The 18,737-nt window shown below is 48.5% G+C and overlaps 1 protein-coding gene across 2 annotated transcripts in view; it reads left to right on the plus strand.

Moving 5' to 3' along the window:
- Nucleotides 1-18,737, plus strand: part of LOC138567171 (early endosome antigen 1-like) — a 1,584,277-nt gene that overhangs the window by 45,107 nt on the left and 1,520,433 nt on the right. For both annotated transcript variants that reach the window (XM_069645141.1, XM_069645140.1), the window contains exon 2: nt 17,270-17,335. The gene's annotated coding sequence lies outside the window, so the exon portion shown is untranslated. The remainder of the gene's footprint in view (nt 1-17,269; nt 17,336-18,737) is intronic.

The following is an 18,737-nucleotide window of genomic DNA, read 5'->3' on the forward strand; positions in this document are numbered from 1 at the left end:
TTTTTCAACAAGTGGCGGCAGCGTCCCACATTTAGGAACACGGCTGCCATCTTGAATACAATATGTATAGCGTCACTTGGTGACGCAGCGTGATGAATTAATATTGATACTACCTAGATAAACCCCAGAGGGGCGAAACAGCATGTGCCCTCTAACGAGTTCATGTTGATATATGTATTAGGATTTTGGATGATACTGTAGGAATGTGTATCAGGATTATGGATGATACTGTAGGTCTAAATAATGAGAATTGAACCAATATAATTTTGAACCATAGTGCATCAAGTGTCTGGTCTTTTTATGTTCAATATTTACATTGGTTGCTCTGCAGTGTTTCAACCACCAGACCACTGTTGCTGCAGGATTAGTTAGATGGATGGGAAAATGTTTTCACTATTGAACCGAATAAGGTCATTAAAAACACTTCAAACTAACTTTTATATACATTACAATATGCCATATAAGAATGGGGGGGAAGGGCAAGTGAGTGTTACCCAGAAAAACAGTTAAAGGTCTGCTTTGGTCCAGCAAATTCACCTCGCCTCCCTGAGGGTTGTCCTCCCTCATGTGATCCTCCCACAGATAGCCACGCCCAGGGCCAGAGTCGGGTAGCCTTTGCCTTTCCCTGGCCACATGAGGGAAGATTTTTTTCCCCGGCGAGTTAATTACTGCTTCGCTAGATATGTCACAGCATGGATATGCATACCAAAAAAGAATTCTTAACCCTCCTCTTATGGCGTACAAGAGAGGAAGCAATTTACGAGACACACTGGTAAAGGCGGAAAGACCACAGAAATATGTAGAGACCACGCTTCAGGGTTTGAAATTGCTGGGAGATGGGAGTTATTTAGCTCCTGCTTCTACCCTAGGAGAGCCTAGTTAGCTTAAAACCAACAGTTGCCAGGAGCTATTGTTGCTCCCCAGGTCAACTATTGCCTACAAACATGCATATTTGACATTAAATGTGAGTATTTGAGAAGGTAAGTAAACAAGAAGTATAGCACATCTTGGACACATTTAAACATAATGGGCAAAAAGTTAGTTTCCCTCTCCTGTGGAAGTTAGATTTGCAGTGTTTTGTGTACTCGCTCCTCGTTCCCTAGTGGTAACTCCTGCCTACTGGGTGATGCTTGACATTCAGGAGCAGGTTTTAGCTCCTGCTCATTGAACCTTAATTTTGAACCCTGAGCTTTCTAAAACCAAGACAGGTACTTATCCCTCTCTCAATTGCAGTAATTGCAATAACATCCAGAGAGGCAATGTTGTGCACCATCCTCATTCTGGAGAAAGGATTAAACTACGAGACTGAGATTTACGCTAGTAAATGCCTTTGTGCCTTGTTATATGTGGGTCAGACTAGAAGAAAGGTCAGGTTAAGATGCGTGGAACACAAATCCAACATTAGGACACAAATTCTAAAGTCTCCAGTAACACCTAATTTCCTAGAAAAGTCCCACACCATTACACAGATGCAATTCATGATACTAGAAGCAGTACGAAATACACATAGAGGTGGTGACCTAATCAGGCAGCTTCTACAGAGGGAGCTTTTTTGGATAGACCATTTTGGAAACTCTGATGCCGAAAGGCATGAATGAGGGCTTTAATTTCAATTGTTGCATCTAAATTATTTATATGATGACATGTATAGCTTCAGATGAGCTTATAAATCTATGTGTTTTTCATTTCTCTAATTGTCACTGATTGCAAATCAAGACTGGGACTTATTGATTGCATTCTTATATGTTAATATATATAGTGTTTTATGCTAACTGTTTTTTATTCCTGATACTGTCATCATACGTGGATCAGATTGGTTAACTGGTATACCAACCTACAAGCATTTAGTTAACTCTGTATTATTCATGGGTAATTTGGGGTTACATTTATACAAGTCTCAGTCTATTATCTTATTTGGGCCAGATTGTTCTGATTATATACCAGTTTATAAACTTTCAGTTAATTCGATATAATTCACTCTTGTAGCCTTAGGTCCCTTTTTAGTGAACACATTTTCATGAAGTAAGCAGAGACTGTACTGTTATATTGATACATATATAAGATTGAATGAAATGTACTGTTCTCCAGCATGGGGTCTGGCATAGATTCACATGCTCATGAATAGTCCCCGTCGTCAGACTGGGAATGTTCGGTAAAGAAAAAACAGTATCGGTTTCGTTTCTGATCTGTCTTTCGTAGTAGTAACCAATCACTGATCTCTGCGTCATACTGACCACAGCCAATGACTGCCATCTCCCTAAGCCCCGCCTCTGGCAGCCATCTTCAGATTTTTACAGCACGTTCAAGTGTTGGGATCCTCGTGCTATTGCTCTTGCGCTTTAGTGCTTTTTTCGCGCTTTTTCTTAGGAAAATGTTCTTTTTTTCGGTCAAAAGAGCCTCAAGCTCCACCGTTTCTTTATCCGATCAAGGGGGACCCGTGTCGGATTCTTCTACGCCCCCAAGGGTGAAGATTTCGTCGAGCCACGCTTTTGGAGGACTCCAGCTTCAGAATGTCTTTAAGGCGGACGAACACTCCCTTTGCCTCTACTGCCTGCATGAGGACAAGACGCACATGGAGAAGGACTGTGCGTTTTGCGGCAATATGTCGGAGCGGACCATGAAGGACCGCCATCTGCGTTTTGCCAACTAGCTGGAAGGGAAGAGCCCGTCAGGCGAGAAGAAGAAGAAGTCCGAGCGGTCTTCTAAGACCTTTGAGGGCGCCCCGGCGACGGGGGTCCAACAGAAGGCCAAGCACCCCGAGTCCGCTGGCACCGGGAGCGCCGAACGGTCGGGCTCTACGGGCGCCAGGCAGGGCGCATCCTCCGCGGTGCCATCAACCACGAGCCAACGCTCTGGCTCGGGTAAGAGGAAGGCCGAGCACCCGGCAAAGCTCCTGGAGATACCCCGGTCGAGCTTGAAGGCCCCATAGCAGGGGGAGCGAGGCGGTGACCCTCCCCCCAAGGAGAAGGCGGTGAGCGCACCTAAGGTGGTGAAAGCCTTAATCCACCCGGCCAAGGCCTCTATCGAGACAGTCACGGCGGCCCTGGCTCAGCCTATGGAGGCTACACCAGTGGTGGCGACCTCAGGGCCCAGAGTCTCCCTGCCACCGGGGCGGGAGTCGTCTTTCATGCCCATCGACAGGAACCCCATGAAACCTCCGACGGAGAAGAAAAAGGGAGGGCAGGAGGTCATCGTGGATTCGGCCTCAACCTCTGAGGAGGAGCTGATCGAAGTCTTAAGCCACGGCGTTGGCGTGGAAGAAGATCAGCCTGTCGGGAGGGACCCCGACCTAGGAGATGACGAGAACGTCGAGGGTACCGACGGGGCTCCTGACCGACCCGTCGGACTCCCCTCAACCAGTGCCGCAAGACAACTCGGCGGCCATTTTGTTGGCTATACAGTCCTTATGCTCGGAGATAAGGACGAGATTGCCGTTACCACCAACAGAGGAACCTCTCCCGACGGGGGACCCGGAGCCAGGCCCTTCTGGGAGCCCTCCTCCTAAGAGAAGAAGGATTCATCCTCCACCTTCTTTTCAACCATCGCGCCCTGCTCAGCCCTCCTCCCCGTCCACGACCCGTGGGGATGATACGGGGACTGACACGGCCGCGACGGGCACAGACGACAAGGTTTACGACGAGGATCTCCCGTCGTCACCTCCTCCCCGGGCCTCCCCGCCCGACGAGATTCGATCGTTTCATGCCATGATCGCCAGGGCATCCGAGCTTTTCCAGCTCTGCCCGGAAGAGAAGAAGAAGGAAGGTTTCCTTTATCAACGGCGCAAGACCAAGAGGAAGACGGTCCTCGCTGTACCTCTACTGGAAGATATCTGGGATGAGGGTCTCGCCCTCCTCAAGAACCCATCCACAACGCCTGCGAGAAGGGATCGGTACGAGAAGAAGTACCGGGTCCCGGACGCGGCCCCCTTGTGCCTTCGGGCACAGCCGACCCCGGACTCGGTCGTCTCCGCGGCGGCCAGGAAGAAAGCGGGGGGGGCCTCGGCCTCTACGTCAACCTCCCCGCCGGACGGCGAGGGAAAGAAATTGGGAAATTGGACACGATGGGACGCAGAGTCATCTCATCGGCAGCAATGACGATTAAGGCTGCCAACGTCTTGGCTATCGTAGCCCGCTACGACAGGGAGTTGTGGTACAAGATCGCCCCCCTGCTGGATTTCCTACCAGACGACAAGAGGGCGGAGGCCCTAGAGATCTTGCAGGAAGGAGAAGTGGCGTCGGACCATGCCATCACGATAGCGACGGACATTGCTGACACTGGATTTCGCCAGTTGGGCAACAGCGTGTGCCTTAGACGGCGTGGATGGCTCAAGGCAGCTGACTCCCATCCAGTCTTGGACATGCCGTTCGACGGGAGCAACCTGTTTGGGAAAACAGTGGACGATTCCCTACAAGCCATCAAGACGGACACGGAGACGGCCCGGCTCTTGGTGTTCTCCAGTAATGACGGCCGCCCTTTCGGAGCGGCGGAGGCAAGCGGGGTGCCTCCACAGGTTCCGGCGGCTGATTTTCCACCTATCGTCAAGCGGCCCGTTCGTCGTCACAGGAAGCCTACAGGGGACAAGGCAAGTCGGGCGGACCCTGCCGTCGTCGCCAAGGAGGACAAGGCGGCAAAGCCTCGTCGAAGCAGGACTGAACCGGCCGTGGGGTCGGGCCCCCACCGAAGCAACCCGGTGGGCGGCCGGATGGCGAGCTTCGTCAGCGTGTGGGAGTCCATCTCCACTGACCGTTGGGTGCTGGACGCCCTGGCCCAGGGTCACGCGCTCGAGTTTCTAAAGAAGTGCCCGCGCGTCCCCCCCCGTGGCCAGGAAGGAACATCACATCCCTCAACTTCTCTTGGAGGTAAAGGCAATGCTCAAGAAAGGTGCCATCGAGCTCGTCCCAAAGAGGCTTCGGGGCTCCGGAGTTTACTCAAGATACTTCCTCGTGAAGAAGAAGACGGGAGGATGGCGTCCCATCCTGGACCTACGACGACTGAACAAATTCATCAAGGCACAGAAGTTCCGGATGGTCACCCTCCAGCACGTCTTGGGTCAACTGGAGGAGGGCGATTTCCTGTCATCGTTGGATTTGGAGGATGCCTACTTCCATATCCCCATCCTAAAGGGACACCGAAAGTTTCTCAGATTCGTGGTCCAAGGGCGTCACCACCAGTTCAGAGCCCTTCCCTTCGGATTGAGGTCGGCACCCAGGGTGTTCACCAAGTACCTCGCACCGGTGGCGGCGCGGCTGCGCCTGGAGGGGATCCATGTCTACCCCTACCTGGACGACTGGCTCATCCGAGCAAAGACAAAGGAGCTCGCCGCGGAGCACACGGCGAGGACCGTCCAACTACTCACGGACCTGGGATTCTCCATAAACTACGCCAAGCCCCACCTGGTGCCCGCTCAAGACGCACTGTTTCTGGGAGCGAAGCTCGACACAGTGGCGCTTCTGGCCTCTCCGTCGGAGGAAAGGACGAGGGCCATCTTGGGCAAGGTGCAGCGGATGCTGGTTGCGGACGCGGCCAGGGTGAGGTCCATCAAGTCCCTCCTCGGAATAATGTCTTCTTGCATTTATCTCATTCGCCTGTGCAGGCTTCGGATGCGCCCGTTACAGGAGTTCCTGGACGCTCGCTGGATCCAGACGACTGGCAGCTTCGAGGACAGGAGCTTCCGACGAGCGATCCGGTGGTGGGGCACCCGCGCGCATCTGACGGCGGGCATGGACTTACCGACTCCGGGCCACCAGAAGACAGTGACCACGGATGCCTCCCTGGAAGAGTGGGGAGCCACACCGAAAATCTGCACGCGAGGGGCCTTTGGCTGCCGACGGAGAAGTCCCTCCATATCAACGTCCTGGAACTCCGTGCAGTGTTTTGGGCCCTCGGGTCCTTTCTTCCGTCCCTCAAGGGCAAGGTGGTGAGGATCTTCACCGACAACACCACCACCATGTTCTACATCAGGAAGCAGGGCGGTACCAGATCCCCAGCCCTGTCCAAGGAGGCTCAGGATCTGTGGCATTGGGTCGTTGCCCAAGGGATGTTTCTGGTGCCGTTTCATCTGGCAGGGATAAAAAACACCATTGCCGACTCGCTCAGCAGGGAGCTGCGCTCGTGCCACGAGTGGGAACTACGACAGGATCTAGTGGTCCGCCTCTTCCGATGGTGGGGCACACCCCAGATCGATCTGTTCGCGACGGCGACAAACTCCAAGTGCCGGAGGTTCGCCAGCCGAGGAGCATGGGCGATGCTTTCTCGTTTCCCTGGGAGGGCCTGTTCCTATATGCGTTCCCTCCATTGCCGCTGCTGATCCGGCTCATCAACCAGCTCAAGAGGTCACGGTCCAGGATGATCCTCGTCGCACCTGCGTGGCCGAAGCAGATATGGTTCCCGGACCTTCTGGACTTGTCAGCGTCCCCGTCAATCAAGCTGCCAGTGGACGCGTATCTTCTCTCCAGGGAAGGAGGCGCCATCCTCCATCACGACCCGAAGTCGCTGAACTTGCAGGCCTGGCTCCTGCAGCATTAGAGTTTGGAGGTTACGACATACCGGCCACCTGCAGAGAGGTTCTTGCAAAGGCCAGGGCGTCCTCAACTCTTAAATGCTACGGACACAAATGGAAGAGGTTCTCTGTCTGGTGCCACGCACAGAAGATTAACCCTCTACGGATTACGGCTCCTCAAGTACTGCCGTACCTGCTGACGCTGGCCAAGGCTGGGCTTGCGCACGCTTCCATCAAGATTCATCTTGCTGCGATGTCCCGATACACCAGAACCACGGGACGGACGTCTTTGTGGTCTCACCGTCTGGTGAAAGAATTCATGAAGGGACTGTTCAGATCGTTCCCGCCGGTGAAGGCCCCGGCCCCGGCGTGGGAGCTCAACGTGGTGCTGACCACGCTCATGGGACCTCCGTTCGAGCCTCTGCACTCAGCTCTGTTGAAGTTCTTGTCGTGGAAAGCAGCGTTTATTGTGGCCATCACCTCCGCACGACGGGTGGGAGAGATCCAGGCCCTTTCCTGCAAGCCCCCGTACTTGACTTTTCACGACACGAGGGTAGTGCTCAGGACGCACCCCTCCTTCATGCCCAAGGTGCCGTCGGACTTCCACCTCAACGAACCCTTGGTGTTGCCTGTTTTCTTCCCGTCGCCTTCGTCGCCGGCTGAAAGGACTTTGCACTCGCTGGATGTGGCTAGAGCACTGAAGTTCTACGTGGACCGCACGAAGAGTTTTCGAAAGACGTCACAACTTTTTGTGAACTTTGGACCTGTCAATCGGGGGAAGGCTCTCTCGAAGGGTTCCATTTCCAGATGGCTCTCCGGCTGTATCATGTACTGTCATCGGTTGGCAAACCGACCGCTGCCTGACCGTCCGAGAGCCCATTCCACCAGAGCGATCGCAGCTACCACGGCGTTCCTATCTGGTGTGCCCTTGCTGGACATCTGCAGGGCTGCTACATGGAGGTCGACGCACACCTTCACGAAATTCTACTGCGTCGATCGGGATTCCAGGGAGGAGTCCAGGGTCGGCCAAGCAGTGCTGCGCAACCTGTTTGCCTAAGGTGAGCCTGGTGAGGAGGTAAGAATTGCTTAATGTTGAGTTTTGGATGTAATGCCTAATGTTGAGCCTTTGCCACCTCCCGTGGTTGTGCATGTGTGTACTGCTATTTTATTCATTAGCATGTGAATCCATGCCAGACCCCATGCTGGAGAAGGAACAAGTTACTTACCTGTAACTGTTCTTCTCCAGCATGGGTCTGGCATGGATTCACATGTGAACCCACCCACCTACCCCTCTGCGGCTCTTCACTTGGTCATACTGCCACTTCACGTGCTACCAAATCTGAAGATGGCTGCCAGAGGCGGGGCTTAGGGAGATGGCAGTCATTGGCTGTGGTCAGTATGACGCAGAGATCAGTGATTGGTTACTACTACGAAAGACAGATCAGAAACGAAACTGATACTGATTTTTCTTTACCGAGGATTCCCAGCCTGACGACGGGGAATATTCATGAGCATGTGAATCCATGCCAGACCCATGCTGGAGAACAACAGTTACAGGTAAGTAACTTGTTCCTTGTATAACATGTGAATTGATTTTTTTTTTAAATAACCACATCAAGCATTATATGACGAATCCCAGGATGTCGTCACAATATTGCTTCCGTATGGGGAGCCCCTTCCCATGAGGCCAGCGCGGTGAGGGTGCTAACCGATAGTCCCCCTGGGGGTGGGATCAGTGACTGTTGTGGGAGAACACAGTATCCACCCAACACCCACACCTCCCCTTCACCCACACTCCGCCCCTACCCTCCTATCCTATATATTTGTATAACATGCAAGAAGTAGAAAGGACTGAGACAAAGAAGAATAGGGATGACTATCATAAAGATCTAAGCCAAGAAACTGTGATGATGAAGAGGTGCGGATCCGCAGGGATCAAACAAAAGAACTGGAGTGAATGGTCTAGTCTCCAACTACAGATCGTATTGGAAACAGACATAAAAACTGACAATGGACTCACTTGAATGTCAGATGCTCCGGGGAGGGACCCCCGCTTGGCGAGGAGAGCAGCAGGAGCGAACCCATGCTGAAGTGACAGTCTCCACCCGACATCCTGGGGGAACCCAAGAGGCTGGCTGGGGAAAGTGGCTGCAGTGCAGCACGGCAGAACTATGTGGTCTGGTTGGGAGACACACGCCAAAGAAGGTCATGAGCCACTTTGGCAAGCCGAGAACACAGAACTTGGCAGGCGAGTAAACCAAATCTGTGTTTGGGACTAAGATTGATTGATTGATTGATATTTTATTTCTATCGCGCTCGTACACAAGTGTTTCAGAGCGCGACAAGGCAAGGGAGGGGAACAGGGGAGAACAAAACAGCGATCTTACTAGGCCCAGTGACATTGAGAACACGCAAGTGCATGGGAGAGGGGGGAGGGGAAAAGTGCATGGAAGGGGGGAGAGGTGAAAAGTGCGAAGCAGAGGAGAAACAGATAAATAACAATAAATAAATAATAAAGGCAACAAACAGTGGTAATGCAGCCAGCAATTTGCAAGTGCTAGGTTTAAGGCAGCAGACATGGTAGGTCCGATAAGTGCAGGAAGAAAAAGGGGGGACTGTATGGGTACAGATACAGACCCCAGTGCAAGGGGTGGCCCGGAGGCAGTGCGGGAGGGTGGCAGGATGAGCAGGTATCTGGGCCCAAAAGACAGAGGGTGGCCAGGTGCACAGTGCCAAGAGAGAACAGATCAGCAGTGGAGAGGGGGAGCGAAGGCAGAAGAAAAGAGGAAGGTCTTGAGGTGCTTCCGGAACGGTAGATGGCTCTCCTCAAGTTTTAGAGTGGCAGGGAGGCTGTCCCAGAGGGAGGCCCCAGCCGAAGTCAGAGATCTACCCCCAGCTTGTTTCTTAGAAAAACGACTGACCCTGAGTGAGTTGGAGGTAGAGGAGCGAAGAGCTCGAGAGGGGAGGTATTTGCGGAGGGATACCTGATATAGAAGCAAACCAGGTCTTCCAACCAGGATCAGGGACCTACCAGAGTTTGAAGAATCACCCTACCTATTCTTCTTCAACACAGTTCCTGATAGAAGGAAACCAGACCTGCCAAGCAGGGTCGGGGACCCACCACACCTTGGTGGAGCATCCACGCCACTCTTCTTTGTTGCAGTGCTTGGTAGAAGAAAGTCAGGTCTGCCAACCTGTGTTTGGGACCCCAGAGACTGAGAAGCAACCTGAGAAAGGCAGGTTGGGGAAGGGAGACATGTCCCCACCAATTGTTGAACTGTGTTATAAGCCTGGGGAAGGCTGGGGAAAGGAGACATTACCCCATCACTTGAGAAACTTGCAAACCAAGAACTGCCCTTTTTGCCTTTTTGTCCAGGGGAAGGGAGTCATTCCTCTGGACTAGGAAGGTCTATTTTTTTGGGGGTGGGAGGGTTAACATAGAATGTGAGGGATAGAGATAGGATTCTGACATAGGACTTTGGACTTTTGCTTTTGGGCATCCTGACTAGGACATTTAGTATTTTGGTTGAGGTAGGGAAACTGCTTTTGGAGCTAGGTCAAGATAGGGTTCTTCTCACTTGAATAAAAGTTTATGCCAACCACAATGACCCTCTCTGTGTCAGTCTTACTTCTGCACCCTTACATGTTGTGCCAGGATTGGGATCTGGCCTAGTTGACTTAAATTAGGAGGCCGTAGAGTTTACAAGGTCCATTAACCAAAGCCCCAATCTAGTGCTCCAGATAAGAATTTAGGTGGAAGTATTTTACTCCTTATTTTTTTAAGTTGGAAGTAAAATGATTTTTCAGGGAGTAAAAAAGTAAGTCTCCTTCCCAATGGGAGTATTCTATAAGCGAATAATAAATGTTTTAACTGGAAAACAAAAATGTTTTTGTAATAATTATTTCTTTGCACTAGTTAATACTACATGCACTACCTTTCCAACCATATCCATGGAGCTGTGCTAATGTCTAGGATGGGAGTTATCTTCCATCGATTAACCTCCTAGGCCATACTTCCGGTAAGGAAACCCACAGAGGAGAACAGTTATAATCTTTATTGTCCCTGGGAGTATTTTGTTCTGCCAGTGAGAAGCTGATTGCCTCTTTAGATCTACATGTAGAATTACCCACTAATTTGGTCATCTATATTATACCGCCTGACAGATATGACTGAAAGAGAGCAAGCAAGTTACTAGTCCGCATATCCTCTAAAGAGGAAATAAAGTTTGTCCTCTTGAACTTTTCATCAAGCCAAGTCAAGATCAAAAGGGGTGAGTTGATGTGACACTTGAAATATCAAAACGTATGGGAATTTTCATCTTGCCAGACCTATAAGGCGAAAGAGGAAGATTACCCTGAGAATCAACCTAGGGAGTGTGGGCCACAAGAAAAATGTTCCAAATAGATTGTGTCCTCCCACATATTCCTCATCTTATGATAATTATCTCTCCTGCTTCGGAATTTCTTTTCAACAGAGGGCACTGTGTTCAGTGTCGTCGAGTCGATGTCCCTCGAGGGACTCAGTTCTACGGTCAACGTCATCATCACTATAAGTAGCACATGCAGCCCCTGTTGGATTCAGTTTTGTTTTTCCGTGCTAACGCTTTGAGAGAATTACGGTGCTTCAGTGAAAGGGTTATTTTCGTTTAAAGAATGTTTTCTTCATCGACTCTATCGATGCCCAAGTCCGGCTTTAAGATTACTGACCCCCACCGCGTATGTCTGTGGTGTTTGGGCTCTGGGCACCACACCTCCGACTGTGGCTCCTGTCAGTCAATGACTGAGAGGGCTCTCGGAGCGCAAAGGTAAATTCGCAGTGGGGAGGTTAGCTTCGAAGTCACCTTCGAAGAGCTCAAGAAAGACCGATGAGTCGTGGGATTCTTCTCGATACAAAAAATAAAAACGGTCTTGATCGAGAAGTCTATCGCACCATTCTTCGTCTTCTTCGAAGAAGGTCAAGAAGAGGCGTCATAGGTCACTTTCAACCTCTGTTTCCTCTACAGAGGTAATCCGGTGTCCTACAAAATCTGATTCCTCTGCAAAATGGGACGCATTTCATAGTGAAATGTTGCAAATCTTCAAGAATGCCGCCTCGACCCCCGCGAAGGACAAGCAGAAGAGTCATGCCCCAGTCGCTCCGCATAAGGACGACAAAGGGAAGTCGAAGACTAAATCTTCAAAACCGAGCTTGAAGCCGGTTTTGCATCGAGAAAGTTCATGCTTCGAAGAGTAAGGAACCTAGCCAATCAAGGGTCCGTGGAAGAAGCACAAGACGTCGAAAGCCTCAACGCCTTCACTGGCACCCCGTCTGCATCGGAGCCGTCAACACCAAAACCAAAGTCGATGTCGACTAAATCGGCACTGATTTCGAAGTCGACGTCTACGACTACTTTGACACTGTCGAAACCTGTGGTGGTACAAGAAAAGGTTTACAAACCTTTACTTAAAAAAGACTATTTTAAGTCTCTGCAAGCCATGTATCAGGAGGAACCTCCCTCTGATGGCGATACACCACCTTTTTAACTACAGTTTGGCACCCCTAATGTGCCAGAGGAACTAATATCTGATAAGCCAAGGCTAAGAGATTTATATGATAATCTTCAGTCAGCCAGTGGGTTGGATACCTCGTAGGTTTTGTTGAAGGTGCCGAGAATAGTTGATCCCACTATTCTAATGGGTCGAAGCGTCTTTGCAGACCTTCTAGGACGACCAGATGCAGAGGGGTCCCACGGGACGACAGCATGCTCAGGGTGCCAAACCTTCCAGCGGTTCCTCGACTCGGCTTCTTAGCTTCAGGATAATTGGATCCTATCCTTCGTTCAGTTAGAACTCCAGAGATCGACATGGTATGGCTGTTTGGGTGCTTCTCTTATCCAGAATCTCCTTCGCGCCAAAACAAAGAGGACCCAATGGAAGATCTGCTCACATTCAGGAATACCATACGTGGACCAATTACAGACGACGGTGGTCCCAGGCATTCACAGCACTGCAGACTCTCTGGCACCCAGGATGTGTATTGGGAACATATATCCCAGCCCACATCCTGGAAGCATACACACAAGGCATGCAGAAGCCCGCAAAAGCGTGGTGTTTCGCGGGAAACTACATGACCAAATAAGGACTGACCCAGGTCGGCTCGACCTGGGGAAGGCAAAGGGGCAAGATGGCCAAAGGACAGGACAAAGAACCTCCTGGCATGACAATTTTGGAGCCAGGCCACGTACTTGTGCCAAATGAGGTAATCACGGTTTAATTGGCAGTAAAGGGTTAAAATGATATGAAAAGATAAGCTGCCACCAGCCCTGTCCATGACACTTCTGCACATCTCCTAAAAAGTCCTACAAGAGTAGGGTCTTTGGAAATTACTAAGAGAGCCAAGTGCACTGTACTGTAAGGTACATTGTGCACTTGTCACATGTTGCAGAAAAAGTTGCAACATAGAAAAGGACTCAGGGAAACAAAGTCTCCTAGTACTGACTGTCTTATGGGCTTGTCAGTTTCCCCATAAAAATTGAGCGAAATCCCAGAGGAGTGCAGCTGAAGGCTGTGCTTCTATGGCAGTCATTACTCATAAATTGGAAATCTTTCCTAACAATTGTGACCCCTGGCCACCCCCATTTGACATCCCTGAGAACACGTCAACTACTTGCACCTCCCAGATCTCTAGGTCAAGGGGTTTTGTGTGTGCAGTCACCCAGAAATCTCCTGCCTCTGACTTTGTCTGCTTTTCACTCGTGTGAGCAACCTCTGTATCGGTTCTTGATGAATCCCATGATGACACCACGTGTCACAAACGGTCTCAACCACACACCAACTTTCGAAGACGGTTCAATGGTTGTTATGAAATGCTTAATAGGCTCCCTCTCATCACCATGGGTCTCCCTCCCCCTAGCCCAGATGTCCCTAAATCCCAAGGTGTTCACTAGAGAATGGTAATGCCTACGGTGTACAAATCTGACTGGCTACTGATGAGGGCCTAAAAGCAACCTCTTTATCGCTCTTAGTCCCTCAAGGGTTTTTCTAGGTGCATCCTAATCTGGGATCCAACAATAAGAATGTTATCAAGAAGTGTCTTCCAATAACCCAGGTCTTACTCTGTCTTTACCCCTCACACTCTAATACTCCTGTCCCTGATGTTATTTTTTTCCTTTCCCTTCCTTCTACTCTCCTCCCTTCTCTTCCTCCCACAATACTATTTATCATCTCTTCCTTTCTCTGTCCCTCCGTCTACTGCTAGTCGTCCTAGCTATCCACGACTCTCCACTCCCCTCTCTACTACATTATCCTCCCACTACTATCTACTTCACTCTTCTCCGCCTATTCTCTACTGCATTCTCCTCGCACTATCCTCTAATACACTCACCTTCCACTCTAGACTACATTGACCCAATTCCACGTGAGCGCTACCAGACAGTTTTGCATAACGGCAATGGATGCTTACAACAGATAGCTTCAGAGTGGCACTTAGCCTTGTGGTTACTACCGTTTCGTAACATAGTGTTCGGCTAGCATAGCATCTGCATCACGTCCAGGGAAAATAACAGCAAATAAGGTAATGATAAAAGAAGAACAGTGAAGTGTGACATCTGGTTACTGGGGCTTCAGCAAGATGTGCTAGGCCTGGAGTGTGTGATTCGTGTAATGATGGTTGTACAGGGCCACACAGAATTGGCCTAGTGAAAGCATATGACCGCATATGGATATTCTGCCAAACAACCCCCTCCCCCATTTGGTCATACCCTAAACAAGGTATAGACCACAGAAAGCATAACGTAGAATATGTTTAAAGTCAGTGACCATGCATACAAAAATGCCAAACAGAGCATTATAATAGCATAATAAAATAAAGGGGAAACCCAATAAGCACTGAAGAACACTGAAAAAATGTTAAATCACACATTGGATACTACCGTGAGCTGGCCATACAGGTCCTTAGCCATGCCGCCCAAAATGTCACTCTACAGGACGAGTACTACCTCCTCTGGGTCCTCGACCATTTATAGGATCATCAACTTGGTGTCTTTTGGCAGACGTGAGGACTGCTGAGCATGGCAATCAAGCAGGAAGGGAGAGAGCATGGAGGTCAGCCATGTTTACAGCTGTGCCTATCCATGGAACGACAACGCCTATAGCCCCTTTAATCCAGTCCCAAACGGAGCACTTGCTTCTGCGAGAGGGTGGAACTGAATTAAGAAATTGTATGGTATGTTTGAGTGCAGGTGTGAGGAAGCCATTCCGGGGAGCCATTGGTAGGCAACGTTCCCACAAAAACTATATGCCCTTCAACGTGACGTGTGTATATATATATTAGTTGTGTTCTTGAAGTCGCCCACAAATGTATAAAGGAGTAATTGCGTTCTGCCACAGTCTAAGTGATGTTAGGTATGTGATAGTAAGTGGAGTGGTGAAACCCAAGGAAAAGACCCATTTTGCACAGATGACATGAGGCCCATGGGTGTATAGGCCGTGGTAATCCTGGGAGGGAGCGACCCAGCATTGAAGTCCTATTGAAAGGGTTTTCGTACACGGGTCAAAAAGTGGTATTGAACCTGTAGTAAAAGCACCAATCCCCCAGTTAAATGGAACTGGAATCAATGGAATGCCCCCAAAGGCATGGTGCAGGAAAGCAGCCCATGCATAACAGAAGCATTCATGAGCGAAGCATATTGCCATATGGTCAGGAAAGTGTTAAAATGAGGGGAGGGATGTGAGATATGTAAACAGATGAATGAAGGCCAAGCGCAGCACAATAAGAGTACACTTGAGAAAAGCATTTTAGCAAAATATAGTTCTAGATAGTTCTTGGCACTTTGAAAGGAGGGCAATTTAGCAGTCTGTAGGTGGCAGCGCATAACAAATAGCCACAAAAGTGGACAGCATTAAATCAAAACCTGCAAGCGTGGTAATAAGGATCAGAGTATCAAAACACAAAAAATATGAAGCAAATAGACTTATCTGGTAGTTACAAAAAAGAGGCTATGGTAGAAAACGACTAAGGAAGTGGTCAAAAGACCCTGGAATAATAATAGAGAATCCTTATTGGAGATGACCAGAAATCAATAATCCACTTCAGAGCAAAAGATAGTCTGCCCCATCACGAGTTGGGCGGCAACCCTTAAATGCGGCAGTAACGCTATTACCGCCGCATTTAAGGGTCTGCCAAATCACACGTTTGGCAGGATTTACCCCCAGCTTTAAGCTGGGGGTAAATCTGCTGCGATTTTGTTGATTTTCAGCGCTATTACCGCGCTTATATCGCCGACAGTAGTAGCGCTGAAAATTCCCCATTGGGCCCAGTGGGGAATAGGGAATTCCCGAATGGGCCCAATGGGTAATGGGCAATTACCGTTAGGCCAGACCTGTGATCCGGTGCTAATAGAGCTGGGAGTTTGGTGGTAACGCTAATAGCCCCGGCGGTATCCTGGCAGTATTTGCGCTGGGATACCGCCCAACTTGTGATGAGACCCAGTGTGTGATTACATATACCAACCTTTCGTTTAGGATTATAAATTGTATTAAGCGAACTGGAAGATCTTAAATAGAGGTACCTCTTGCTTTGATGAACCGAAGTTTGCCTTTAAGAAAAGCACATTCAGTTTGAGATCGTGTTATCTGGCATGATATAAGCACCCCACAAAGAGCTACCACTAAAGAAGTAGAGATAGGCCTGGCTCACCAGTGGATTCTGAATAGATTAACCAATTGCAACACAAAAATGGTGATCTACATGATCAGTTGTCCATGTGCTTTGAACTAGATCAGTAAAACCGAAAGATGTATCAAAACAAGAATGATTGAACACAGGAGCTGCCTAAGGAAAATAATCCTCACTGCACAATTAGAGAAGCATTTTTGAGGAATTATAGCATCGTCCTGATGAATTTAGATGGGTTGTCTTACAACATATGACTGGTCATACAGTCGAGAAAATTAAGAAGATACTAGCGGAATTGGAACAGAAGTTTATTTGAGTGATATCACCGGTCTGAATGAGAGGGTAGAATGGGAGACACTTATTAGAAAGTGGTTCCTTCCCCTGCTTGAAAGGTGCAAAACAGTCGAACTATTTAGGATAATTCTTTGATGTACCACAATTTGTAAGCCTTTGGCTGAATTGCACAAGGAGAACCACTAGGGACTAAATGCACATTTGATGTGATGTACAACGCAGGCATCGTTCCACGTGTATTCTTTTTTTTAAAAAAATAATAAAAGCACTCTGGAGCAATCGTGAAGGTTGATCCATTTTTAGGTCTCTGGTGCCCCCCTGTGGTTCCATTTATGTAAGCAACTGTATACTCCTACATGGCAAAACAGCACCCATGATTTGTATAGTGCCGTGTGAGTATGACGAACTCACATGAAGCACTCCCTGGGTTTCCTATTTAAGGAGCCTATGTGCTAGGCCTCATTTCTTTCACCCTTTCAAATGAGGGGGGAGTCTCAGGTCTGCGCTGCTCTGATGTTATTGACTCATTGAGTGACGTAAGTGCTGTGGCACTGCAGTTCATTTTAGCATTAGAAAAGATGAACATGTCTGTTAGGGCAATGGGTTTGTTTATGTTTTGCAGGCCCTTTATTCAGAATGTGGCTGGTTTGTAATCTGTTTTGGTCCTCAATTGAGTTGAGCTCATGACGGAGAGAGTTCACGTACTACTTTGTACTTGTTAGGTAAATCATGGTTATTCGTTCACTCTGTTCTATGGTCTAGTGAGAGGCGACATTTAAGTGGTTTTAACCTCTCACCCTTTTTTCGGTGTGTTGTTACAGATTGATGAAATAATGCAATTGGAAGCATAAGAAAAACTTTATCTGATCTATGGTAGCAATAACCAGGTAAGTTATGTATAAATTATCCTTACCTATATATATGAGAAAATCTCGTTAACATGTATTTAAATATGGAATCCGTTTTTAAAGTTTACAAATCTGATTCACTTTTCAGCTCTAAAAGTTTTTGATAGAATGAAGCAGTTGAATTCCCCACTGTAGATTTATAATCTTTTCCCCCGAAGATTGTCCATAGTATTAATGACTACCGGAGGACAGAAACATGCCTGTGTTGGGGTCAATTAGTCTATATAAAAAATAGACTGGCATTTGTTTGTCAGGGGTTGCTGAAGAAAATTGGATTCTTTTTTGGTGCTCAACAAGGACATTTTGCACGTGGGATATAGAAGACTGTACAGTGATTATGTGATTGTTTTATATGTATATTTCTGTATTAATTTTGTATGAATTGTGTATCATATGTGGATTGTGTGTGTGTTGTAGCTAGATATGCTACACATATTTGAACTATTGGTAATACATTTGTAATAACATTCGAGTATGTTGGTGAATTTTAATATGATTGTAGCAAGATTTCATGTTGAATTGTGGATACCTGAAAAGTGTTGGAAAAACAGACTGCACGATATAATAGGTCTTTTTTATGTTTCGATACATTGGTAGGCCGGCTCACCTACTGTATTTGGCCATCAGGATACGCCCACCCCCCTTTTGAGAAAAATAAGGATCAGAGCCCAGACACAGTACATATATGCAACTGCACCGTATGCAGTGAGATGTAAGAAACGCACACTTCTAACAAATCTAGTGCATCAATCGGGGCAGTATCTGCTCCAGAAGAGAGAGTCAATCTGGCTTGCTTTGGTCTGAAGCGTGTGTGCAGTGATAGTTAAGAGACAACAGAACAAGGAAACCCAGCACATAAAGTCACAGTGAAGTATGAGGACAGTAATGGTGAAGGCAAAGTTCAGGATGCCAACTGGAGCTACAGCAAATATGGCACAGAAGTGAAACAAATACGGCATACGAGGTGCAGTAGCAGCATGGCGGGGGCCTGTGTCCAAGAGCAGCCAGATGCACCAAGGTGTGCCAGTGAGGTGAGCTGACACAGAGTGATGAGCAGCCAAATGCACCAGGTGGGAGACGACCCAGAGTCTTGAGGTAGTTCTGGTGTGTCTGGCATAAAATAGAAAAACAAAAGCTGCTGAGGCGCTGGCACCTCTCGGAAGGCCACAAATGCCTTGTTAGGCAAAAATGGACTTTATGCACATATCATGTGCTCTGTTATTGCGGCTGCAATATGATCAGGGATGTAGAGTACCTTGTGTCACCCAGTAGAAACAGGTGAGGTCTTAGCAACACTCTGCAAGTTGTACCTCTGGGTGTCTTGCGGAGGGTTATCGCTGATAAAAACAGATGGTGTCTTTTGAGGGGGTCTTTGTCCTGG

Source organism: Ambystoma mexicanum, chromosome 2p (assembly GCF_040938575.1).
Source record: "Ambystoma mexicanum isolate Mex_15411 chromosome 2p, UKY_AmexF1_1, whole genome shotgun sequence".
Taxonomy (NCBI): domain Eukaryota; kingdom Metazoa; phylum Chordata; class Amphibia; order Caudata; family Ambystomatidae; genus Ambystoma; species Ambystoma mexicanum.